At 35.6% G+C, this 27,444-nt stretch overlaps 1 pseudogene; it reads left to right on the plus strand.

The window, feature by feature from the left end:
• Positions 1-5,129, plus strand: part of LOC124974996 (cyclin-dependent kinase 17-like) — a 29,385-nt pseudogene extending 24,256 nt beyond the window's left edge.
• Positions 5,130-27,444: the final 22,315 nt, after the last annotated feature.

Here is a 27,444-nt window from a genome sequence, read left to right on the forward strand (position 1 = left end):
CTTCTGGGTAGAAAAAGGGCCAGACACTATCGTATCCATAGCATCATTACACAGTCCAAAAATAAGCCCATAATTACTTATAATTTTCATCATTTTAATTTCAGTTGAAATAAATTTCTAATAAATGTAATATATTCTCTAAGGCACTTTCTTAGTAATGCCTACATATATGTTCATAGTATAATTTACATGAAAAAAATATATATATATATATTTAAATTCAGGAACTCCATCCAGGAAACTTGGCCAGCTGTTTCTTTACATGATGAACACAAGAACTACAACTTTCTAAAATATAAACCACAGCCGCTACTTAACCATACACCCAGGTTATTTTTTAAGTGAGAAGGGGAGAAACTATATGATTCTTTTTAATTTCTCAAAGTATTTGCCACAATAAAGATTCCATACAAAGCATACACACAATTCTTAAATATTTTGGGACCTAATATAATTAAATTTCTCCCTTTCTTTGTCATATTAGTTTTAAAATTCAGTAAGAAAAATTAGTAAAGTATGAAGTAGCATTGAATTGTAAATAAAATGAGTGTAGAACTTAGAATTCTAGAATTTATCTTGGTAGCTCCTTTTCCCAGAAAGAAAGCATTGATTAATGCCTTATTTGGTACTATAAGTTCATGGTACAATTTTTGTTTTGCTTTCTATAGAATCATTCTCTATTTACTCACAAAACACCTAAGTAATATAAGTAAAATTTTGACCCTGATGCATACATCAGATGACCCATAAGTATTTTGTTCAGAGTTACTGACATAATTTGTACTTGAAGACTATAAACTGTGACTTCACATAAAAATGTAATGTCCTGAATGTCAGTAGTTCAGTTGAAGTTTCTTCTCACAGTTACATCTAGATCAGTCCAGACTCTCAGTAAAATTGTTCTGAATATTTTGATTTGTGGAATGCAGTAACATATATTTGCAGTAACATAGAATAACCCCTTGTCTTTATTTTCCATTAAAATTTTAGGTCACCAAAATACCAAATTAAGGGCATTGTCTACTTTAATAAAAAAATTCACATTGCTTACAACATAACACACTTCTTGTACTTACATTTCTTCTCAAACTAGGGAAGTAATAGCAAAACATTTCTGATATCAGAAATATTTTTAAATATTTGTATGTGCTGATATTCTTATTATTAGTGTAACACCTGATATTCTCAGCTAGACATTCTTAGGAAGAATAGCCATGTATGCAGGACATTTTTGTGTCTCTCCAAAGTAGTAGTATAATTACTGTTTTGTTATACACACACACATCAGTGTAGAAGGCTGAAGTCATGTGAAGCAGATTGTCCATGAACTGAGCTCCAAGCTTGTCAGTGCTTAGGATCCTCTGGATATGTATCAGAATGGCAAAGTGCTGAGGACTTAAGAGTCTGGAGAATGTCTAGACTTGCAGGATCCCCAGGACCTACTTAGAGTACTCAGGGGAGAATATTTCTCTACTTGTAATGGTACTTTTGTCAGTAAAACACAGTGAAAGATAGACCCTATTGATTTCTCAACCAGAGATAATCCCATTAAATTAATCCCTACCTCCACTACTCATAGCTATGTTAATTTTATAACTACAATTACATTTCTTCATTAACTATTGACTTGGTGGTATTGATTAATAAAGTTGTATGAAGTTATGTCACATTTAAATCAAGCTTGGTACCTTCTAGTATCCACTGCTGTAAAAATTTATTGAATGACTTATCTCTGTTTATCTTGAACCACACTGATATATTTTGGGGTCTCTTTTCTGTGTTTTTACCCATCTGATAGGAAATGATGCTTTTATGCACTTGCCTTCATTTAAGTACTGTGAAAATTGATGTAGTCATTAAGCTCCCTTATAGAGGACACTTGGTTTTGGACAGAATGATGACTCAAATTCAACAGCTCTGATATTTTTCATGAACATTGAAAATGTGAATTGATGTTATTTTATGGTCTCTTCCTAAGGCAATGAAAGATAAACCTCTTTAGACTAAATAGTTTTGAGTTTATTTGAACTCAACAAGAGTATCTGTTTAGGGTACTTAAATTTAGGAAACAAAAACCCTTAGGAAACAGTTTTAACTGAAATGTTTCTATCACCTAAGATTAAAATTGCCACACTTTTTATTGTTGTATATAGGTTAGACCCTGAAGGAACTGAGTCGTTAACAGAATTTCAACAGGTAAGTCACATCTTATTTTATAATTTTTAAATGTCATTAAGCCTCAGTTTTCTCAAATGTAGATTGATAATGATTATTTATAGTAGTATCCACAATGTTTCAGGAACATGCTTAAGTTAAACATATTATATATATATATATATATATATATATATATATATATATATATGTTTATTGTATATATAAATACAAGACATAATATAATATATGTTATATTTATTACATAGTTTCTCTTAATGATCTGGATCTCTCATTTTGACCAAGAACACCTGCCAGCATTGATCAACTATATCAAGGCCATGTTCTCCAAATTTTTGATCTCATGTTCTTTTTTTTCCTTATAATTAATGCCTTTCAGGTTGCTGCTGCCCCAGATACCACTCACATTTCCTTCAAAGCAGGAACAAGTGGGAGGATAAGTGTGGTGACAACCACATTTACCCTTATATTTTGAGAGCAAGGCTTTTAGTAGAAACCACTGAAAAAGCTTCTTCCCAAGTCTCATTGGCCAGCACATTAATTGTAAGACAGGCTGGGAATTAGGAGCAGAATTGTTGTAATCAACCTAAAGTTAGAAACAGGCCTGATTCATTATCTGTCTATTAACAAGGAAAAGGGACAGTGGGTATTGATAGGTTACTAAGAACATCTGATATAAGGACACTTAGTGTATTGTCCCCAGATTTTCATGATTCATGAAAAAAAGTAAAAGAAAAAGTTGAATATTTTAATTTTCATCCCTTCAGAAAATAGAGGAATCTGAAGTTTTACTTAAGATCCAGACTTATCTTGAAAATGTGGAACCGATATATAATTAATACTATATAATCTCAATAGCAATTCAAATTCAAGTGTATCTGGAGTACTCCAAATTAGTACTTGAAAATAGTTATCATATTAAACAACCAAGATTTTTAAAAAGCTCTCTAAATACTGATTTGTCCTTTCCCAAACTTTTACAGTAATTGAGAGTAAAAGTTAATGAAGTAGTTCTTTGCTTTTTACAGTTTGAATCTAATAAAAGGGTTTCAGCAGAAGAGGCCATGAAGAATGCATACTTTCAAAGTCTGGGTTCAAGAATACATGCTTTACCAGAAAGTAAGAAAATTCAAGGTTTTTCCCCTTCATATTAATTTGTCTAATGTTGGGGAATGAGATGGATTAGAGATTTAGAAAGAGATGGTTGCTGATTATAAATCTGAAACATTGGTCATTTTTGAAGGTAGAATCAAAAATTTCTTAAAGGAAGGAGCCCCACTGCACAGTTTTTCAATCAATCATAATTTTCCCTTCTTATTCTGTCCAGCGAACAGATGCAGAGAAAGGAGAGACACCACCAATCTTAGTTGACAAGATTTATTGCATCCTCCCTGTTTTTCTGCCTCCTTTGTTCTGCTACTATCTCCCTTCTTCCCTCTCCCTTTCTCCTCCCCCAGTTCTTAGCTTATCAGCCAATTATAGCAAAGCTTTCTCTCACACAGGAGAGCATGCAGAGGAATGTCAGCATTACACTATATAAATCACGAACTGTCCACGCACAGCAGGATATTAGATAGCCAATCCTTGACCCTGGTGTTAACACGTCATAAGTCTCCAAGGAACTAGTAAGCAAGCAGCCTTTTTGGGTACTTTCTTATTTTGGTAGCCAGTGCCCTTTTGCTCACTGCCAGGCACCATCTTGTCCAAGACAGCCCTCAACACCTTCTGTATAAATATTTTAATATATATATTTTTTCACCACTCTAAGAAACTGTAAGAAACCCATAATACTTAAGTATGGGTCATCACACTTACTCTATTTAATTTGAAATATACGTTCTGTGATGGCATCTGCTGACTTAATATAACTTCAATTCAGTTGTTAAAAGTGGATTTCTATAATGATTAATGAGACAGAGTTGAAACATAAGATAGTTTCCTTGTGGAAGAAACTTACCTTAATATATAAAGATGATTTTCCTTTCTGGGGGTCACTCTGACTTTACGATTCCTATGAAAGGGGTCAGTGTATTATCAGAGCCATTAAAATAATACATTTCCCATGTGGTAAGTAACTTTTCAACTTTACTTCTGACATTCTTTTTTTAAAAAATTAGCCCAGTATTTTACTTTAAAATGGAGTAAGGTAAGTGAGAGATTAGAAAAATATTTGAGAACTGAGCTATGAAAAGCTTTCATTTATTTCCCATTCTCATTTATTAGACAATAGTGATTCATTGAGATTTATATAGCAATCAGCAACAAGCAAATTGAGTAGGAAATCCTTTAGACTTTTTAATTAGCCCTTAACAGGATATTTTTAAATGTAAGTCTACTTTCTGAGAGATTGTAAATGAGAAATGAATTATATGTGCTTTTTAAAAAGTTTATATTTCATTATTAATACCAAATTTCAGTTTGAGGTAGTAGTAGCTACCCTGATTCATGTTCTTCACTAAAAATCTGAAGGTAGTTTGAGGACCTGATACCTTTATGCAATCATGAGATAGTGATAAAGGACAGAGAGAATAAAAACCTGGCAATGCATTTGATGAGGTCTCCCAAACCAGTAAGTTCTGAAACAATAGTATGTGTCTTTTTCCTCAGAGAAACACCTGCTGCACAGGGCTTCAAAGCAGAGTTTAGGGAAGGGTTCTGAAAAGGGATTACTTCCTTTCATTTCCTCCTGAAAATGGACAAAAAGAGGCAAAATCTTTGAGCAGGGCTATATAGATTTACAAGTGCAGTATAAATGTTGATGTTGGATCACTATATACTTTTTAAATGCTCTTATATAGTTGGATTGTATATGTTTATAATAATGTTAACCTTCACCTAATGACTTTTGTCTGTGCATTTTGGGCATGTCAGTATTCAATTTGAAAGAGATTCAGTTGCAAAAGGACTTAGGTTTTTGAAATTCTTCTTACCCAGGACAGGTGTGTGTGTCATAAACCATTTCACGTGTTGGTCATGAATTTTTGTGTGGAACAAAACTTTTTGTTTATAAATTGATGAGTAAAATTATCAATGTAAAAGCCAACAAACAGGGTGGGCATTTTGGCTCTGTGGTAGAGTATTTGCCTAGTACCTGTAACAATTTATTTTCAAATATTTGTTATAAAATGTATGGCTAGCAGATCTCTGTGACCCTTTCTGGTACAGTCGAGGTACTGAACCTGTCAGTCTGTGCCTCCATTTTTTCTTTATTTTCTCCTGCCTCTCCTCCCCTACATACACACCAGTCTTTCTGTAGCAGACACAGATGGAGATGGTTTTGAACTCACCCATGAAAGCCAGAGCTAGGTCATCCTGGAAGTGACAATGGGCAGAAGAGTAACCTATGTCACCAAACTTGGCAGTTCACATTCTCTTTTACCAAAAATGTAGCCCGAAGTAAGAACAGTGGTTCGGGTTCTTTCCTTATCCATCACTTCTCCCTTCTCAGTACAGAGCAATTGATAGAATTTAAGATTCAAAAGATCAAGGGACCATTTTTCAAACCCATTCCACGCTCCAAAATTCAATCTCAATAATTATATTTACTTCTTTATATAGCTGTATTTAAAGTTTTTTTTTTTCTTTTTTTGAGTGCCAAACTTAAGGGTAGGTAACAAGATACATTTCCAAACTTGTTTCCATATGGAAAAAGGGAAGTTTGGGTCATTCCAGGTGTATGGAAGAAAACCAACATACCTTTCTCTAAACACCTTTCATCACAAAGTATTTATTTCACAAAAATAATATCACAGTACAAATGATACATATATGAAAGTTAATGAATACTTACATCACAGAAAGACATGCGCAGAGACCATGTTCAGGTTATAGTTTCTTAAAAACTTCAGCCATAGCACTTTAACATTAATGAAGCAAACATTAAAAGAATGTGGGGGGTTGCTGACCTTTGGAACCTATTTTGACTAAAGTACTTATTTTAAGAACACACATGGCATGAGTCAGTGCTCTGAGCATTATTCTCCATTTCTACAGTTGACCCTGCATAAAACATTTTGATCAATCAAAAATTTTATTCTTCCATTTCTAGTAAGTGGAATTAGAGTGCAGTTAAAGTATTTTGAGGAGAAAAAATACCAAGAATAATGTATCTGGTCATTTGAATATTTCCAATCAGCCTTTAGTTTTCAAAGTATATTAAATTTTTTAGTTGAAATTCTTGCACATTGACTTAGTTTAGTTTCTCTATAAGAATCTTGCATTTTAATGTGTTCTTTTGTCCTACAGTTTTTTTTTATTTAGTTGTTAATGGACCTCTATCTTATTTGGTTATATGTGGTGCTAAACCCAATGCCTCACACATGCTAAGCAAGTGCTCTACCACTGAGCTAATAACCCAGTCCTTATCCTACAATTTTTAGTTTTGGACCAGTAGTAGGCCTTGGGGAAATGAATTTAATCACCCATCACTATTCTACCTTCAGTGAGTTCAGTGGCCCAAGGCAACTCTCAGTTTTTTGCAAACCTGTCCTGATCTAAAAACATGTGGAGGGAAGCATTCTCAAAGGCCCCTTTCAGCTCTTCTAGCTCACACTTTTCACTTTCAGTATTGTCACTGCCCTGAACCAGCTCCTTTATTTTAGTAAAGACTTAATCTATGAGGGGGTACCAGTGTGGTCTGTTTGTGAATTTTGGAGCCAGTCCCATTACTTTGCAATTACAGCTTACTGGAGTGTTTAAATTTTTTCCCTAAAGCCTGTGTCTCCACACAACAGAGAGAAGCTTGATTCCAATTAAAATCTGAATATCTAACTAAACCTAATTTTAGTTTTTGAAAATTCAAGAAACATGTTTTCATAAAGTTCACTTTTAACTTTTTCATAATCCCTGTAATTTAATGCCTGGTTCAGATCATCTAGTCACATTTCAAGTAGGTTTCTGTAACTTTGTAGTTAAAGATTACAGTTAACCTAATCAATATGAGCATTTACTCTTCATTGATCTACTTTGGAACATCTCTGCTTCATGTATAGGTTTGGTGCCACTGAAATTATGCCTAATATTTTTTCTTTTTTTTTTTATAGAACATAAAATGATTCTTTTATCACTATTCCAACTACACTACAAAAAAGAATGTCCTTTGGTGTATCTGCAGGTATTTCTACAGTAATGTGATTCCTGAAGATTTTTTTGCCAGGTTTCTTCCATTGTCACCATCATTTAGTAAAATATAAAGCAGTTTATAATTCTTAGTTTCCACAAGCAATGCCTTCATTACTTAGTTCAATATTTGTTTTACAGTACATTTTTTTTTTTGGCGGTGCTGGGGATTAAACCTAGGGACTGTGTTTGCAATGCAAGCACTTTACTGACTAAGCTATCTCCCCAGCCCTTCAGTACATTTTTTGATTCATCAAAATTGTGACTATCCTCACAAAAGGTCTAAAAAATTGCTTCTTTGTTGTTTGAGTTCAACACCAGTGGGTTTTCAAATATTAGATTTTTAAATATTAATTATGCTTTCAGGTATTTAGAGAAACATCTCCTATTGATACAGTAATATATAAGGTGAATGTGATTTTTCTCTAGGAAAAATGAGGGCTAATTTTTGAAATGAGAATATGCTCACCTAAAAAGTATAGCAGTCTGAGGCTATGGACTAGTGATTTTTCATTTCAGATTTATGTTAGGGAGAAGAAGATATGAATATCTAAGTGGCTTCGAAGTTTAAAAAAGCTCTTCAGGACATTTTCTTTTATGAATGTTTACTGTTTAAGTATGGCTTAGTTTACTCATAAAAATGTTACTTGGACTCACATTTATTTAATTGCAATTGACAAGAGATTTAAGGCAATTCTTATACAATTGAAAGCTAAAGAAAAAAGTGATATGAATATGCCATTCATATTTTGCCTTCTTGTAAAAATAATGAAACTTCACTAGAGTTTTTGATGCAAATTTTTGTCTTCCCAATTATTTTCTCTTAATACTAAAAAATATAAATCATTTACATAAAACTGAATGCAAAGGAAGGCACAACTGGTTATAGTGTGCATACATGCACAGTTCACCTTATGCAGTGTTAAAGATAAAATGTGTTCACATCCTTATTAGTTACAATGAAAACATTAAGAAAACTTCTTCACTGACAAGTGTTCAATGCTTAAGAGCTAAGAGCATATAAAAACAAAAATATTAAAATTTATTTAATGTAACACAGATTTTCATACATACTTGAATATATAAAAAAGTTTGTAGGGCTGGGGAGATAGCTCAGCTGGTAGAGTGCTTGCCTCACAAGCACAAGGCCCTGAGTTCGATCCCCAGTACTGCCAAAAAAAAAAAAGTTTTTAAAACATTAATATAAATGTAGACTCTCCATGTTATGAAAATGCAAACTGAATGGACAGAGGATTTTACAATGTCCTTCTTTTGACACAGGTAAACTAGTCCAGGGGAACAAACTTGATCAGTTAATGAGTCCTTAATTGCAGCCAGATGTTTTCAGGATTTCTGAGAGCTCAAAGAAAGCAATATTGGAGAAGCAACTCTGTCCAGACAGAGATTGCCACTGGCTTGTGGCTGTTAAGCAGTATGGGAAACTTCAGGGGACAAAAAATTAAAATAATTATTACAAATCCACTGGGAAAAAATGGGGTTCCTTACATTACCAATCAGATCACAGCAGTTTGATTCTCTCATCACCCCTGTGATGAATCAATTATCAATCCATTTTATAAAATAATTTACAGATGGCAATTGCAAGATTACCTAGAGAAAAGAATAAAGCCCATAAAATGTCCTTAATTGTTCTATATGAAAGGCTACTAGAAAATATTATGTAATTTAGATGTTGTTAAAGCATATTCAAATACTATTTTTAAAAGGTTCTAGTATATCTAGGAATGTTGATCTGCTTTAAATATTGAGGAAAAAAATTAAATCAGACTATTAATCTGTAAGTTCTAATACTGTATTTTGGAATTTGTCATCAGTTTTCCAGAGCACGTCAAAGATGTTTCTCAGTAAACTAAAAATATGAATTGTTTATCTTGAAATATTTAGAAGAAGTATCTCTTGTAGAGTTGAAAAAAGTATTTTAAAATATTTTTATTGTTTTTATTTAGTTATACATGACAGTAGAATGCATTGAGATTCATTGTGCACAATTAGTTTTTTTTATTTTAGTTGTCAATAGACCTTTGTTTATATGTGGTGCTGAGAATCGAAACTAGTTCCCCACATATGCTACACAAGCCCTCTACAACTGAGCTCTAAACCCAGCACCTTAAAAAAATTTTCATTGATAATATTAAATTCATTAGAATGATGACTCATAAGAAAATAAAACTTAGTTTGTACTAATTTCTGTATCACTAGGAACTAGATAATAAATGGCAGGATACAAGGTATATGTTTTAGTGACAAGTGTCAAGTCTGAAGCAAATCCATCATCTGTGCTCCAACTGAACAAACTGAAGAAAAGCCCTACTGTTAATACCTGACTATCTGCACCTAGATATTTTATTGCTTAGATGATATGTGGTCAAAATGATTCCCTATACTGTCTTGTAGTTTAATTCCTATTTAGCCCAGAGTAAGTTTAAATATGAAACTTCACTAAATATCAAACTATAGAGCCTGGCACCTGTTAGAAGTACAATAAATATTTGTAGAACAGTAAATATATTTTTGCACTTTCAGACAATTCCAGTAACTTATTACATCTGTGCTTTCTTACTTATCAAGGACTGTCATTTCATTTGATATCTAGGGGCTATGAAGTAAGTTTAATTATCTCCATTTACAAATGAGAAGACAGTTAAAGTTTGGATTATATAAAGGTCACAGTTCATAAACAGAAACACCTAAGTTTAAGCTCTGACTGGAATTTATCTGTACTAAATTTCCCATCTTCTAACTTTAGTAGAGGTAAAGCAGTGTCTTAATTACTGGTTCAGTTTATTCAAACGTTATTGTTATATTTAAGGTTCTCCTTTCCAGGTGCTTTAAAAATTTTTTTTCTAAATGTTATCCACTTCAACTGGTTTTCAAATTCTTCACATATACCTTACACTCTTTATTTACGCTCATAACCACTATTCTCATTGATTTGGAGGGAACAATGGAGGAGAGCAGGTCTTGAATTTTCATTGTTATGGGTATTTTAATCTTTGTTTGGGGCTTTTGTCCACCTTGTTGATATTTCAAAAGAATCCCCTTTGGTTTTATTAGTCTTATCTCTTGTTTTAAAGAGATCGCTGACTTCTGGCCCTAATTCTTTATTTCTGTACACTCAATTGTCACAGTTCTTGATTAGCCTGACTTTGACATGTTTTTAGTCCTTATTATTGGCTTTTTACTAGAGTCCACCACTTTTCCTTCACATAATGAGTATTTCATGGAAATGGGGGTACTAAAAGTACAAATTATGTTAAATGAAAGACATCCAACAGGTGGTTCAGAATGTAGGTAATGTTGGGACACAAGTCTGGCAGAAGCCACCAGCAAAGCTGGAGTCCAGTGCTCCAGATCAGACCCCATTTGTCTGTGGACTTTATTTCCTCCCATTTTCTACCCTTCATCATCTAATCTATAGAGAGGAATGGCAGATCAACCCTGTAGCATCAGAAGGATGTTTGAGATAGCCAGCCTGAGACAACCTGGGCAACTTTAAGAAACCAAAAGGAAAATGTGCTGGATAGAAAGGCACATCAGTTCCTTTCTGAAGGCAGTGTGTTGTGTGTGGGGAAGAAGTGGGATATGGCAGGCAGAGGAGGGAGATCATAGTTCTTTCTATGCTGCAGCATAGGCCAGACTTCTGTCTTCAGCCTACTTTTGTCCCTACCCATATCTGGACCTGACAACCATTTCTGTTTTAGATGTCCCCAGTCAATATTTATTTTCCAAGAAAGCTGCTCTTCCCTAGTGCTCTAAGTCAGTGAGAGTAGTTGTTAAGAATACAAACTAAATTTGAACCAGGTTATGCCACTTACTAGTGTGTGACCTTGGGTAAACTTGGCAATATCACTGTGCCTTAGTTTCCTCAACTTTAAAATAGAACTACTGGTAGCATTAAATAAAAAATCATGATGGGTAACCCAGACTGGCACATGGGAAGCCATCAATTCATGTTAGCTATTGTTACTAAAATATTGCCAGTCTTCTCATCACTCAAGTTGCCTCTTCCTCATTTTTACTACCTACTTACTCCTCAAACCAAACTCAAGTTCTTCTCAGTCTTGCTTCTGAAAGTCTTCCAAATTGGTTCCTATCTCCACTGTTCCTTCAGTATTTGAAGTAATATAATAATTTTCTTCTATCTTATTGTTCCTTCCACTTTCTATTGAGTTCTTCCTTCACATGGAATTCACTCTGAAGTTGTAACAACACATTAAGGTGAAATTATTCAAGGCCCATGCCTACTTTTCAGAATTTTTTCTCTCCACAAGGTCTCTTCCTGAATATGCTTTCCCTATTGAAACTATACAGATCTATTAAGTTCTAAACTATGCTTTGCTCTCTATCAGAATTCTGTCCCTTCTCCCAACTCATCTCAGGCAGCACTTCTTCCTCAGAATCTGTCCAGTCCCTGGATGCAAAGAATCCCTCAGTCCCTATGCACTTTGTTTACTCTCCTGTTAATTCACATGTTGTATATCTCTTACAGTCCTTTCTTCAGAGCCTTGCAGATATATGCTGGCTTAGATTCATCAAATTAAAAATTTCAGCACACATTCTCAAATGTAAATTTAACTAGCTCCACCGGGTTTCAACATGTATCCGTACATACTGGATGCATTTCAAATTTGATAAAAATCAATTTAAAATGTTGGAGTGGAACAGACATGTAAGCTCAATATGCCAAATTATCCAATTGTAAAAGACATTTTACTTTATTTTTAAATCTGGATCCTTGACATTCAACACTTAGCACAGTGTCTTTGGCATCTATCTCTTTACTAAAATATATCTCAGTTTGAAAGCTACCTCTGGCAGAACAGCTAGTGCCTTTATCCTTATTTGGAATTATTTAATATCTGCTATAGCCTGCTATAATAATTGTGCATGAATGAGCAATTAATGTATGTGAATGGTCATGTGCAGAATCTCCTCAGCTCTGTCAGCTGTCACACTCAGGTTTCCAGCCTACCTTTGCAAAGATCACAAAAGGAAACCTACCAGCATCACTTAAACTTTGTTGTAAACTGTGTCTATTTTTTTCCTTTGCCAGTACATAATAACATATGTAAAGAGGTTTTGCTACTTTTAAAGGAGATTACTTTTATAAGTTTAGAGGGGACATAATCATAATCTGAACAGTGAAAATTCATCAATTACAATATCTCATTTCAGAAAATCTTCCTCATATTTTCTTGTTGATCATTTTAAAAAATTGCTTTGTTCAACTATCCTTTTCTTTGGAAGAGTAATAATATTTAAAACATGCAAAATTGTTTTCCCTTAGTTTTATGATCCACCCAAAAAAGAGGTCCCAAGGCCATATAACCCATCAGCCATCCAGACTGTGTTATATTAATTTTTTTGGTGGGGGCTGCCTTTTGAATGACACCAAGAGAAAACCATGTCTAATTTGGTGAAATTAAAATTGAAACTCTCAATTAGCCTTTAAATGCAGTAATAAAGTCAGGTACAGTGGAACTTGGCTGTAATCCTAGTAACTCAGGGCTGGGATAAGGGGGTTACAAATTTAAGGCCAACCTTAGCAACTTAACAAGACACTGTCTCAAAAAGAGCTGAGGATGTGGCTCAGCGGTAGAGCACACCTGGGCTAATTATTAGTACCATCCCTCACCACACACAATGCAATTTATTCTGCAGTTTTCTAAATGTAAACTAGGAACCACTGCCCTTCAGTGGTTCTCAAAGTATCACCCCTGAACCAGAGGATTATTAGGCACATGAATGAAATATTTATGTCAGACCCTATCTAAGACCTAAGGACTCACCAATCTTTATTTAATACACCATCCAGGTGACTGAATGTTAATTTTCAGATTCCCTGGTATATACATCCCATCTCCCAGAGATTCTGGTAACGTAGAGAAAAACAAGGACATTGGACAATATTTATTGTTGGGTATACTGGACAAGAAAATTAGCATAGTTCCAGTCATTCCCCAAGGATTTCCTCAGATGTTACCAAGCCATATTTCATCATGTGGCAGAATTCCCAATAAGGAGGGAAATGAGAGGCCGTTCATTGTTTACAAATACTTGGCTGAATTCCATGGAATCTCTGGGTCCTGCCCCAGGAGCTCATTGTAGCCACATAAGTCCTTACTGCTCTACTCATTCCCAGAGTTCTCCCATTCAAACCTTGAGACTTTCAGACAATGAGGCCTTTTATCTCCTTACCAAAGATTAGGATGGCCCAGGCTAAAGTTTTTTTAAAAGTACTAGATTTATTTATTGCTAATTTACTTAAAATTACTAGGTTTTGCTTCTCTTCCTAAATTAAAATGGGTTAAAAATCAATGTTTTGCAGTGTGTGATCAAAGCTTGATTTCATGTGATAGGAATAAGAGCCAGGGGAAAAAAAGAAACCTGATTACTCACAGGACACAGTCACATCGTGGTAGCCTACCCCAAATCCAGTAGTAAGCCAGAGAATTGAATAGCAATTACAATCTCTTTAGCTCACATTCTTCCAATGAGACCCTAAATCTCATCATATATATCATACATCTGGCACAGAGATGGTACTTATCATATGTAATTTGACAAGCAAAATGACCAACTCAAAAGTTAAAGAGACTTGATTTTTTTAACACTTACCTATTGTTGGCATCTCTTTATGAATTCTTTGGCATCTTATCATTTAGAAATTCTCTGATATTACTGACATCATTTTTTTACCAGTCAACTAGCTAGATGCTGAGAGACACCATTGGGAACAGGGCCCACAGTCTACTGAAGTTTGCCAGATAAACAGGCAAAATACTATGTGCTCAATGGTGTGGGAGACAAAGAAATGCAACTAGATTGAAATAAACCACACTGGGGACACAGCATGTAAAATAGATGAAGCAACTCTAGGTTAGGTATGGGGGAGTTTGCAACTGTGTCTACCCCTGCTTCATTCCTGCCCCTAGGATTTGTCCTGCTTATAACTCACATTTCCAAATGATAAAATGTGAGTTGGTAACAATGTTTTGATATCAAAGAAAAAAATTACCAATAATCCACATGTTAGAAAGTGATACTACTGCAGTATTCTAGCATGTAAGTGAGTATAAATAATGCTCTCTTCTTGCAGAGAGTTTCTGTATGATAAAGCAACTAAATCTTCATTTTTTATTACTTTTATGGTATACATTTTAATTCATTGTAGAGAAATGGAGTACAACTTTTTGTTTCTATAGCTGTGCATTCTGTAGATTCATACCATTCATGTAATCATACAGGTACATAACATAATGATGTCTGTCTCATTTCAACAACTTTCATGCCCTGCCCCCTCCACCCTCACATTCTCTCTATGTAATCTAATGTTCCTCTGTTCTTCTCTCATCCCCCTCATCTCTATTATGTATCATCATCCACTTATAAGAGAAATCATTCAGGCCTTTGGTTTTTGGTATGGGCTTATTCCACTTAGCATGATACACTCCAATTCCATCCATTTATCTGCAAATGTCATAAATATTATTCTTTATGGCTAAATATTATTCCATTGTGTATTTATACCACAGTTTCTTTATTCATTCAGACTGTTGAGGGGCATGTAGTTTGGTTCCACAATCTAGCTATTGTGTATTGAGCTGCTAAATACATTGATGTGACTCTGTCACTGTAGTATGTTAATTTGAAGTACTTTGGGTATAAACTGAGGTGTAGGATACCTGGGTCAAAAGGTGGGTCTATTCCAAGTTTTCTGAGGAATCTCATATTACTTTACAGAGTGAATGCACCAATTTGTAACTCCAGCAGCAATGTATGAGTGTTCCTTTTCCCTCCACATCCACACCAACATCTATTATTGTTTGTGATCTTGATAATAGTCATTCTAATTGGAATAAGAGGAATCTTACAGTTGTTTTAATTTGCATTTCTCTAATTACTAGAGGTGTTAAACACTTTTTCATCTATTTATTAATCACCTGAATAACTTCTTCTGTAAAGTATCCGTCCAGCTCCTTGGTGTATTTATTGATTGGGTTCTATGTATTTTTGGTGTAAAGTTTTGTAAGTTCTTTATAAATTTTGGAGATTTGTTCTCTATCTGAAGTGTGTATGAAAAAAGATTTTATCCCCTCTGTAGGCTCTCTTTTCACATTATTGATTGTACACTTGTTGAAAAAAAATCTCATTTGAATTTCGTGCAGGGTGAGAAATAGAAGTTTAATATTAGTTTACTGCATATTACCAGTTTTCCCAGCACAATTTGTTGAACAAGTTATCTTTTTTTCCATTGTATGTTTTTGACCCCTCTGTATAGTATCAGGCAGCCATATTTTGTGGGGTTTCTTTCTGTGTCTTCTATAGCTTTGGTCTCCCTGTCTATTTTGATGCAAATACCATGCCATTTTTGTTAATATTGTTCTGTACTATAGTTTAAGATCTGGTGTTATGACACCTCCTGCTCCACTCTTCTGCTCACAATTGCTTTGACTACTCTCGGTCATTTATGTTTCCCAGATGAATGTCATGATTTCTTTCTCTATTTCTATGAGGAATGCCATTGGAATTTTAATTGGAATTGCATTGAATCTGCATAGTGCTTTTTGTAGAATGGCCGTTTTGACAATATTAATTCTGCCTATCCAAGAACATGGGAGATCTTTCCATCTTCTAAGATTTTCATTCACTTCTTCTTTGGTGTTCTGTAGTTTCCATTGTAGAGGTCTTTCACCTCTTCTGTTAGATTGATTTCCAAGTTTCTTTTTTCTTTTTCTTTTTGAGGCTATTGTGAATGGAGTGGTTTTCCCTAATTTCTCTTTCAGAGACTACATCACTTATGAATGGAAATACACTAGATTTTTGTATATTGATTTTAATCCTGCTACTTTACTGAATTTGTTAGTTTTAAAAGTGTTCTGGTGGAGTTTTTGGATCCTATGAATATAGAGTCATGTTATCAGCAAAATAGTAATAGCTTGATTTCCTTCTTTTCCTATCATATTCCTTTAATTTGTTAGTCTGACTCTGGCTAGTGTTTCAAGGATGATTTTGAACAGAAGTGGTGAAAGAGGTCATCCCTGCCTTGTTACAGTTTTTAGAGGAAAGGCTTTCAGTTTTTCTCCATTAAGAATGATGTTGTTGTGGGCTTAGCATAGATAGTCTTACAATGGTTGAGGTATATTTCTACTCTCTCCCTATATTTTTCACTGTTTGAGCATGAAGAGGTGCTGTATTTATCAATGGTTTTTCAGCACCTATTGAAATAGTTATATGATTCTTAACTTTAATTCTATTGATGTGATGAATTATGTATTAATTTCCAGATATTGAATCAACCTTCCATCCCTTATCGTGCTCCCTCTGCCCGCAGAGAGAGACACGACAAACTTCTGAAGATTTGGAAGTTTATTATGCACAGTCCCTCTCCTACACTTCTCTTACTCCTAGCTTCCGCGCACTCCCAGCTTCTCTTCTCTCAGCTTCTTCCAGCTTCCGTGCACTCCCAGCTTCCAGCTCAGCTTCAGCCTCGGCCGCCGCCGCTTCTTCCGCTTCTGCCACCCTCAGCTTCTTCCGCTTCTGCCTCTCTACTCTCCCACCCACCAGGCTTATATACACTTCAACCAATCAGGGGAGAGTACACGCGGTAAACTGCGGACAGCTGCAAGCATAGGATAGGTACACGAGGGGGGCATGCTCTAATCACATCGTTAACTAGCCAATCATTGGAATTCGCTGGTTGTTTACTGTATAGCTGGCCGCTTTTGGCTCAGCGTCAGGCGCCATCTTGACCATGCCCAAGGCTGGGGGTCCTAGAAACCCCGACAATCCCTGGTATAAATTCCACTTGATCATGGTACACTATCTATTTAATATGTTTTGTACATGATTTGCCAGGAATTTTTTAAGGATTTTTACATCTATGTTCATCAGGGATACTGGGCTAATGTTTTCTTTCCTTGATGAGTGTTCATCTGGTTTTGGTATCAGAGTGATACTAGCTTCAAGGAATGAATTTGGAAGGGTTCCCTCCTTTTCTATTTCATAGAATACTGTAAGGAATATTTGTATTACTTTGGCTGAGAATTCATCTGGTCCTGGGCTTCTTTGGTTAGCAGGCTTGTGATGGCTTCTTCTATTTCTGTGCTTGAAATTGATCTGTTTAAAATGTGTATGTCCTCCTGATTCAGTTTGGGAGGATCATCTCTTTCTAAAAATCATCATTGTCTTCAATATTTTCCATTTTGTTGGAATATACATTTTCAAAGTAGCTTCTAATTATACTATGTATTTCAATGGTGTCTGTCATGACATTTTCTTTTTATCATGATTTCTAGTAATTTGAGTTTTTTTCTCTTCTCTTTGTTAGTGTGGGTAAGGATTACCTATTTTGTTATTTTTTCAAAGAACCAACTTTTTGTTTTGTCAATTTTTTGAATTGTTTCCTTTGTTTCTATTTCATTGATTTCAGCTCTGATTTTAATTATTTCCTGTCTTCTACTTTTGGTAATGATCTGCTTTTCTTTTTCTAGGACTTTTGAGATGTAATGTTAGGTCATTTAGTTGTTGACTTTTTATTCCTTTAATGTATGGGCTCAACACAATGAACTTTCCTCTTAGTACTGCTTTCAGAATTCCCAGAGTTTTTTATGTGTTTTTTTCCTTCACCTCTATGAATTTTTTTCCTTCCTGATGTCTTCTGTTATCATTGCATCATTCAATAGAATGTTACTTAGCTTCCAGTTGTAGGAATAATTTTTTTAAATTTATCATTGATTTCTAATTGCATTCCATTATGATCTGATAGAACAGAAAATAACACAAGATAATATATCTTTTTTTGTATTTACTAATGGTTTCTTCGTGGCATAACATAAGGTCTATTTTGGAGAAGAATCCAGGAGCTGCTGAGAAGAAAGTGTATTTGCTCAAGGATGGATGAAATATTCTATACATGCCCATTAAGTATATATCATTGATGGTGTTATTTAATTCTATAGCTTCTTTGTTCTGTTTTGGTTTGTAGTCTCTATCCAGTGGTGAGAGCAGTATTATATTATATTATTATTATTATTATTATATTATTGGGTTGTTATCTATTTGATTCTTCAAACTTAGAAATATTTGTTTGATGTACATGAATGCATCATTGTTTGGGGCATAAATATTTAAAATTGTTATGCCTTGCTAGTTTATAGTTCGGCTAATTGTATGAAATGTCCTTCTTTAATATCCCTTCTGACTTAGATTGAAGTCAACTTTAACTGATATAAGGATGGAGATCCCTGCTTTTTTACTGAGTTCATGTCCATGGTATATTTTTTCCCATCCTTTCACCTTTAGTTTGTGGATGCCTTTTTCTATGAGATGAGTCTCTTGAAGGCAGCATATTGTTAGGTCTTTCTTTTTAATCAATCTGCCAGTTATGTCTTTTGATTAATGAGTTTAAGCAATTAACATTCAGGGTTACTATTGTGATATGCTTTGTATTCCCTGGTCATTTTGGCTTATTTTCAGTTTTTAACTTGACTTGGTTTGTCCTTTGATTGACTTTTCCTTTAGGGTAGTTTCTCCATTTTCAGACTTGTATTATTTTTCATTCCTTCTCATGAAATATGTTCCTGAACATGTTCTCTACTGCAGGCTTTCTATTTGTATATTCTTTTAGGCTTTTGTTTATCATAGAAACATTTTATATCATCATCAAACCTAAAGGTTAGTTTTGCTGTGTATAAGATTCTTGGTTGGCAATCATGCTCTTTCAGAGCTTGAAATATATTGTTCCACACTTTTCTTGCTTTTAGAATCTGGGTTGAGAAATCTGATGATATCTGTGTGGTTTCTCCTTATATATAAAATATGATGATTTTCTGTCATAACCCTTAAAATCCTATCTTTATTTTGTATGGAAGTATTTTTAGTATAAGTGCCTTGTTGTGGATCTGTTCTAAATTTGGTCTTTTAATGATGTCCCATAATTCTTGGAGATTCTGTTCAGATTTCTTAACCAGTATTCCAAGTTTGTTCACTTAATTTTCAAGATTAAATATTGTGTCTTCATTGGCTGAGATTCTGTCTTCCATAAGATCTAGTCTGTTGGTGATGCTTTCTATTGAGTTTTAATTTGGCTTATTATTTCTTTCATTTCTTGTGTTTTTTTCAGTATCTCAATCTCTTTAACTGAAGTGCTCTTTTCCTTCCTATATTTGCTCTTTAACTGTTGGAGTGATCATACATTGCCTGCATTTGCTCTCTTATTTTTTCCTTCAGGATCATTTGATGAGTGTAGATTATAAACTCATTTCTGTCATTTTTTACTGCCATGCTTCATTGAATTCTATCAAAATAGCATCTTGGTTGTTAGGGTCGACTTTCTTCCCCTGTTTTGTCATGTTGTTCCTGTATATTCCACTCTAGCAATGAGATCTGAGGTATTTCAGCTTCCCCTGTAGGTTTATCATTACCCAGCATATTCAATACCTCTCCTTTGGGGGAGTATCAATATTAGCAGCACCCTATACAACAATATGCAGTTCATTGTTTTTAAACCAAATGCCCTGGGTACTCTTTTTTTTTTTTTTTTTAAGTCACAGAACAAGAAGAACTTGATTATAATTTAGAAGTATGCAGGTAACTTTTCTATCCCAGTAGGGGAAACTGTTGCTATTTTTACTTTTGAATTTATTTCAAGTAAACCAGTCTGTTGAATGAACTGGATTATTATGTTTTTCCTTAAGATTTTTACTTCCCTTAAAAATGTTCAGTTTTCACAGTCAAATTAAAATATACTAAACACTTGCAAGAACTAATTGTTGCACTTATAGGCAGCTGACATAAGTACACCATTTGTGCCACAATAGAAATGTCTACCTCTAAAATGGTGTGCAGCCCGATCCCTATGAACACCCTTTGTAAACCACCTGTTTACCAAATAAGAGGCAGAATCCATTATCTTAAGCTCTGCAGGACTGAGAGAAAGGACATCCTTAGAAGTTCTATGTTTACAAGTTCATTTCCAAACACTCACCTGGAAAGGCATGTTTGGCTCTTGCAGTCCTGTAGGACTCAGTGGAGCAAGGGACTAAGGCTGCTTCAGAAGATATACTGGAAAACGTGAACTCAGGGTCAGAAGCAATCCATTTGGTGTTTGGAAACTAAAGCATATAGATAGTTCTTGATAGAGGTTCACCTCACTCTAGTGTGAGTCAAGTGTAGCATAGGTGGTTAGGTTTCCCTCCCATGGACCAAGAAGCAGACCACACCATCTTAGGAAAGCTGGCAATGTTATTTCTTCAAGACTGTGAACATTTTTTCTTCTTTGCTAACAATTTTAGCAACTTATAAAGGAAAGAGGTATTGATATTCTGGGGAAAATTCAAGTTTGTTTCAACTTCTGTCCGAAAGGTTTCTTCGACTTGCCTCCCATACCAAATTAAAGAAAATTTAGTGTACTAGGCCAACTGGGAGCCCAGGAAGGGGGCTTTCTTTCTTTTTTTTAATTGTTGTTCTTTAGTGGACACTACTTAGGTTATAAATAACACAAAGCACACATACATATGTTAAAATTAATTCTTCACTCCTTCAATTATTGACCAACCCTTTAATAGCTTAGAGTCTGCTGTTAAAATACCCTGTCACAACTTATTACAAAGCTCTGAAGCTGGGTTTTCCAGATTTCACTCTGGATGTGGGATTGGTAAAAATTCAGTACCCTGGCAATAGTGAGAGGTGTATGGGCAATTCTTGTCAGGTTGGATGTAGAGCCAACACTTCTGAGTCTCTCAGGAGAGTGACACGCTGGCATTCCCTTTCACACAGGCAGAGACGTCCTGTCCCACAAGCCAGAAAGAGGAGAAGAAACAGGTTTCCCTGGCTGCTAAATCTGCAGGGCTCTTATTCTCAGCACAGGCACACTCCCCAGTCCAGGGTGCAATGAAGGATTTTCAAAGTCTAAAAAGATAGTCTTCAGCATGGCAGGGTGGTGTACATGTCTGTAATCTCAGCAGCCTGGGAGGCCTGAGGCAGAAGGATTACAAGATTGAGGCCAAAATCTGAAATTTAGCAGGGCCCTAAGCATTTAATTGAGACCCTGTCTCAATACTACCACTACCACTACTACAATGAATAATAATAATAATAATAATAATAATAATAATAATGACAATAATAATAATAAAGATGGGATGTAGCTCTCAGTGATAAATTCCCCTGGGCTCAATGTCCAGTAACAAAGATAGGACAGTTGTCAAAACACAGAACAGCTACATTTCTCACAAACAAGATCAAAAAACACACACCTATTTCTGTCTAATCTCCTAAGTGATAATTAAGAGTTAGAATTAAGATTTTCATTGTCTAAATCAGTACCCACAACTGTCTGGACATAAGATGATGCACACTGCTGTCCAGGGATAAATACCTCAGAATCCACTGCCTTGTGCAAGATGTTTGAAATGCCTTCTATAATGTATGCAAATAAACTGTCAAATGACATCACCCACTCCTCTCATGCATCTCTGTTATCCCTAAGTACCCTGTGGTCTTAAAGAACTGTTTGGTTCCTTTTAAAAGAAATTTCCTATAAATCCTGCCTTGAGTTATCTCTGGAACAGTGTGCTTGTGGATTCAGGCAGGCAAGTTGACCAGGGCAAAGTGCTAAAGAAAGAAGCCACAAGAGAAACCTATGCAATCACTTCCTCTACCCAGAATGCTTGTTTTAACATGTGGCCATAGAAGCTCCTGATCCGCAGGCTGCCAGGGAGGAAGACCTGGCATTCCTTGGAAGGGGAAGACCCTTGTATCAGGATCTCACTATTCATCTACACTCAATTTGCAAAGTAGTTACTGAATCAAGTAAAACCCCACATGTTGGCCAAACAGGGAGTTGCCTTGGATCAGATGTGCCCACCTAGGTCCTTGCCCACCAGCCCTTTTTCAGGATCATGCTCATCCAATGCCTTCTTATATATTTCTTTCATTTCCTTTGCCCATCAAAAAAACCCACCTCATCAAAGGGAGACTTTCCTCATCTTCCCCAAATCAGTTTGGCTTTCTCTCCCTGTTTTATCTTTAGGACACAGTATAGATAACTTTTTTTCCTTACTATTAAGCATGTTTCTGCCTCATATTATGGTATTCTGTATATAGTCTGCTACCTTTCTGTACTCCTTAAAGGCATCAGCTCATCTTTATTCCTCCTGTAGTACTCAGGTCCCTCAATACTTGATGGGCTGAAGCCATGCACAACTCTGGGTGTGTCCCATCCCATCCCCTCACTTCTTCACTGGCATCTCTACTTCCAATGGCCATGTTCAAATTAGAATTCATCATCATCTTTTTACATTCAGTGTTTCTTAAACTTATTTTTTTTGTCAACTGTATCATTTGTCCCCTCCATGAACTCTGAGGGTACAAGTATGTTTTCAGGTGCCACAAACATGGTTAAAACAAAGGGGGATCACTGTGCTCATGGCTTTGTCCACCACCCCCACATCCCAGTTGCCATGGTGCATAGATGTCATGTCCTCTGAACCTTCCTGGAATTTATGCTCCTGGCGTATCCTCTCATTTCCATTCCTTATGCATTCAGCTCCTATCACTTTACTGAAGGTTATCCTACACAGTTACCTAACCAGTCCACCTGTCTCAGGTCCCCATTCCTCATTGGTTCTGCACACTGCCTACCCAAACTGTCACTGTAAGACATTCAAAAGTCACAGGTTTTTGAGGAAAAAAAAGACAGCATCCTTAGCTTAGAGATCTAGGGTTTCCCCCCTTAATCTGGTTTTTATACTCCCTAACATCCCTTTGTGCGATCACGTTGGATTATCCTGAGCTCATCTAACACACAGAGAGCCACAGAATTCTAAAACTACCTGTCTTTCAACACTCATCCCACAGACTTTCCTGACCACCCAGCCCTAGTTCTCTGGACTCCAGACCCTCTCCAAGAGTGACATATCCACTTCCATGCACCTAACATGTTCATGATTCCCTAATTCCTCTCAGCCCCAACACTCCTCTCCAGGTAGAGCTGGATTCTTTCACCCAAATTTTCTACACTCGCCTCAAACTCAGCATGCTCCCAAATGAACTCTTAACTCTTTACCCATGAGCTTACTCTGTCCCTTACCTTCCTTCATACTCAAACTTCTAACTTTCTCCCAACCCCAAGTTAGTCCCCATTTCCCACTGATGGCATTCCTAGTCCCTCAGATCCATCTCCTCTGACCCTGTCCCACATCCTCACTGTCCTTCACCTAGAATATTATGATAGCACCCTAACTGGATCCAGCCTCTCCCTTCCCAATCCATGCCTTCAGGGTGATTTCAAAAACAGTGAAGACTTGTGCCCCTTGGACACTGACTATTTCCTTATCTCCTGTCATTCCCTGCCCTTTTGATTTATCCTCCCATCTTACTGAGACTTTTGCACCTCCCCAATGCACAAAGCTTGTTCACATCTGTGTCATTGATTCTAGCTGATCCCTGCCCACAGCACTCTCCTCACTCCTGTCTACCAAAAAATTTCTCCTGATTCTTTGATGCCTAGCCATTGTAATCACACCCCCTCCACAAAGTCCATCATTAAGTGAACTCCCGTTTAGCAAAGTTTATGCTGCCTTTTTAGTGTTCCTTGTGTGCCTTAGTATGCCTTTATGTTGCATCTGAGATACTATAATTAAGTACTTGAGCTAAGTTAGGGTGTCTACCAGGGACTGTGTATCCATGTCTTTAACCAGCTCTAAGACAGCAGCATATACATAATAGGTGCTCAGTTATAATTGCTGAATTGAGCTGAAGTTGCTTGTCTGCATGGTGTATTGCTATATACGTGTATATGCTTGTTGCTTTGAGAGGTCCTAAGCCATAAAAACCACTTTTCCTTTGATCTGTCTTCATTTTCTGTACATATAATAGAAAATAAAATGTATTATTTCAATCTGTCTAAAAGAAAATAATCCTTGAAGGCTAAATCAGCTTTCCTCTTTTCCCTAACAAAGTTAGTATAGATCATGTGCAATTAACAAGTCTCAATAATGCCAAATTACTGCTCAAACTGGTCCTAAAACTGCTTTTAGATTACCCTCTCCCACATATCACTACCATTTCAAATGCTCCAATATTCAAAATCTTTGTTGGATGACTATTTTCTACTACATCAAAATTTACTTTTGAGTGAAGCACAGTGGTGCACATATACATTCCTGTGGCTCTGGAGCCTGAGGTAGGAGGAATGTGAGTTCAAAGCCAGTCTCAGCAACATAGCAAGATCCCTTCTCTAAAAATATAAAAATGGCCAGGGGATGTGGATCAGAGTTAAGTGCCCCTGAGTTCAATCCCTGGTACTAAAAATAAATACTTACTTTTGACTTCCTCTATGCCATGACTACACTAACACTAATTTATTGATATTGTTTCTCCAAATCCCAAAATTAATTTAGGTCTCTCCTGGAGACCAAAGTCACAATAAGCATAGGAGGTGGTTTTCAGAGATGGTCTCCAGGAGGAGTGAGACAAACATGCACGCACATTCTACCCAACCCATGAAAATGCCTGAGTGACCCAAGATTGGCAGACCCATTGGGTAACTGGCATGGGGAGCCCCAGTGCTGTGCCTCTGCCCTCCACACTGGGCCTGAGCCCCCTTTCCTGCTCATGCCCTCTTCCCACACACCCTCTGGCTCAGGGCAGCAGGAACAATGGACAGCATTGCCACTCACCAGCAAGTGGGGCCATGTCCAAGGCAAGGAGCAACATCTGCTGAGGCTGTGGGCCAGGTGTGGGCTCCTTCTCTCCTGGACTGTGCTCTGTATGCACGGAGCTGAAGGGAGCGATGGTGGCATGGTGACTTGCGCATGTGTCACCTTCTCCCCGCAGCCTGGAATGGACACTTCCACCTGTTTTCCTGAGGACAGTAAGTCAGTGAGAGTAGAGACTTCTATTGAAATGATCCAACCAGAGGCATGGAGTGCAATCCCTAGTTTAAAACAAAAAGTGTCAATGTAAAATCAATTTTGTTTTCTATCTTTGCAGTGGCAAGCATGTGCAGTCTCTGCTATGTGGATGGTGGAGGCGGGAGGATCCCAAGTTCTAGTCCAGCATGGGCAACATGGTGAGATCCCATCTCAAAAAAAATACATGAAGGGCTGGGTATGTAGCTCCATGGTAATGTGAGTTCAATCCCTATTTCTGCAAAGAATAATAGCCATAAAATAATAAAACTAATAAAATAATAATTGCAACAAGAGAATTTGTATCAATATAAAACATTATAAAATTAACAGTTCCAGTATCCAATGGAAATTATCAGGAATGGCAAAATATCAGGAATATATGATGTATAAAGAACAATAAAATAAATCTACAAAATTGACCCATAAATAACTAAGTAAACTAATAAAGACACTAAATTATTAAAAAATAAACATTTCATATGTTCAAGATAGAAGATGTGATGGCCTTTTATGTTAAAAATCAAATATAAAAATAAACCTCAAAATACAAAAATACAGTGTGTGTAGTATGTGTCATTAATAGCTAACTAGACATCACAGAAAGTAACTTTAACCTGAAATAGAGAGAAAAACTAAAAAATGATGTGAGTAGGCAAAAATTTTATGTAGAATGAAAGATAAACTATAAAAAGAGACTACTTAAAAATAAAAATTTCTGAGATATAAATACAATCTAAACAAACCACACAAGGGCAAAATATGTACAAAAATACATTTATGCATGACAGGTGTAGAACCAAAGCTCAATAAGGAATAACCCAATTAGTGTACAATTTTTAAATTTGCAAAATATTGGAACAGACAATTCAAGGAAGAGATAAAAATGCAAATAAAAACTTAAAAATTCAATATTGTTAGACAATAGAGAAATTCAAATTAGAAACAGAATGATGTACTATACCAGTACAAAACTTATAAAGTCAAAATTTTCAGAAAATTAACTGGTTTATGATTTGGGGAAAATTATTTGAACCATGTTTCTGTATTACACACAAAGTACTAGTATATGTACTCTCATTCTAAAGGTAATGGTGATAATCAGTGCTACTCTGGTCTGACAAATAGTGCTAAACAATTCCAGTGAAAAAATAGAAACATTATTATGAGGTAATAAGATAAAAAACTATGATAAAATGTATTTTTTCAATGTCTGCAATAAAATATGTAACTATAAGTTAAATTACAATTAAAATAAGAAGTTGGGGTCGAGGATTTAGCTCAGTGGCAGAGCACTTGCCTTGCATGCCCAAGACCCTGAGTTCGGTCCTGGCCCTGAAAAAAAAAAAAAAGAAGTTTAAATTTTTACTATTAATAATAAAAAATATATAAAACATCCACTAAAAGATTATGAATTTGACATAGTCATGTGTATGAATAAAATTTCAATGAATGTAGTGTATCATACATTCAAAGAAAGCAGTGCAATTTAAAGAAAATGCTTTTGGTCTCAATACAATTTTATAAAATCTTGCACTTTCTATTTTATTTTAGTTTTTCCACTTTTTTATTGGTGATATATATAGTTATTTTACTTTACATCTTTCTTTGATGTTTCCAGATGACCTATGGCAAGTAACTTAGTTACCTGTGTAATTTCTACTATTCGCCAGTGAGTGGTCTGCTTATTTTGCTAACAAATAAACTTGTTAAATGCCTTTTTGATTTAGTCTTTTATGTATTCACTTTAAGAAAACATATTCAAATCTATATTGAATGCCACATTTTCTTCTGAACTTCTGTGCCTACACTTGTAAAGAGCATCTCAATTTCAACCCATCCATAATTCAAACTGAAACTCCTTCTGCCTCAAGGTAAATTTGGAAAGTGAAAGGTTTGCCCTATTTTATTGATTCATACTTCTTATATCTAGTTTCTAAGTTAAAACCACTAAGTTACAATTTCCATTATTAAGAAAATGAGAGTCTTAATTTTGTTATAAGCCAGAGAAGAAGAGAGGAGATATTAAGAAAGCTATTCAAATAATAGTTCCAAAAGAACAGAGAAAACAGATTAAAAAGATTGCTACTAACTCCTAAGTGTACATTTCAACCCTCAATTCAAAGTCCCAGGACATGAGCACCAAGGTGCTTTACATTCCCTACAGTTAAGGAGCAGCACATTCTTACATTCCCATACTTGTCCTTCCTCCAAA

The sequence above is a fragment of the Sciurus carolinensis genome, unplaced genomic scaffold, assembly GCF_902686445.1.
Source record: "Sciurus carolinensis unplaced genomic scaffold, mSciCar1.2, whole genome shotgun sequence".
NCBI lineage: Eukaryota > Metazoa > Chordata > Mammalia > Rodentia > Sciuridae > Sciurus > Sciurus carolinensis.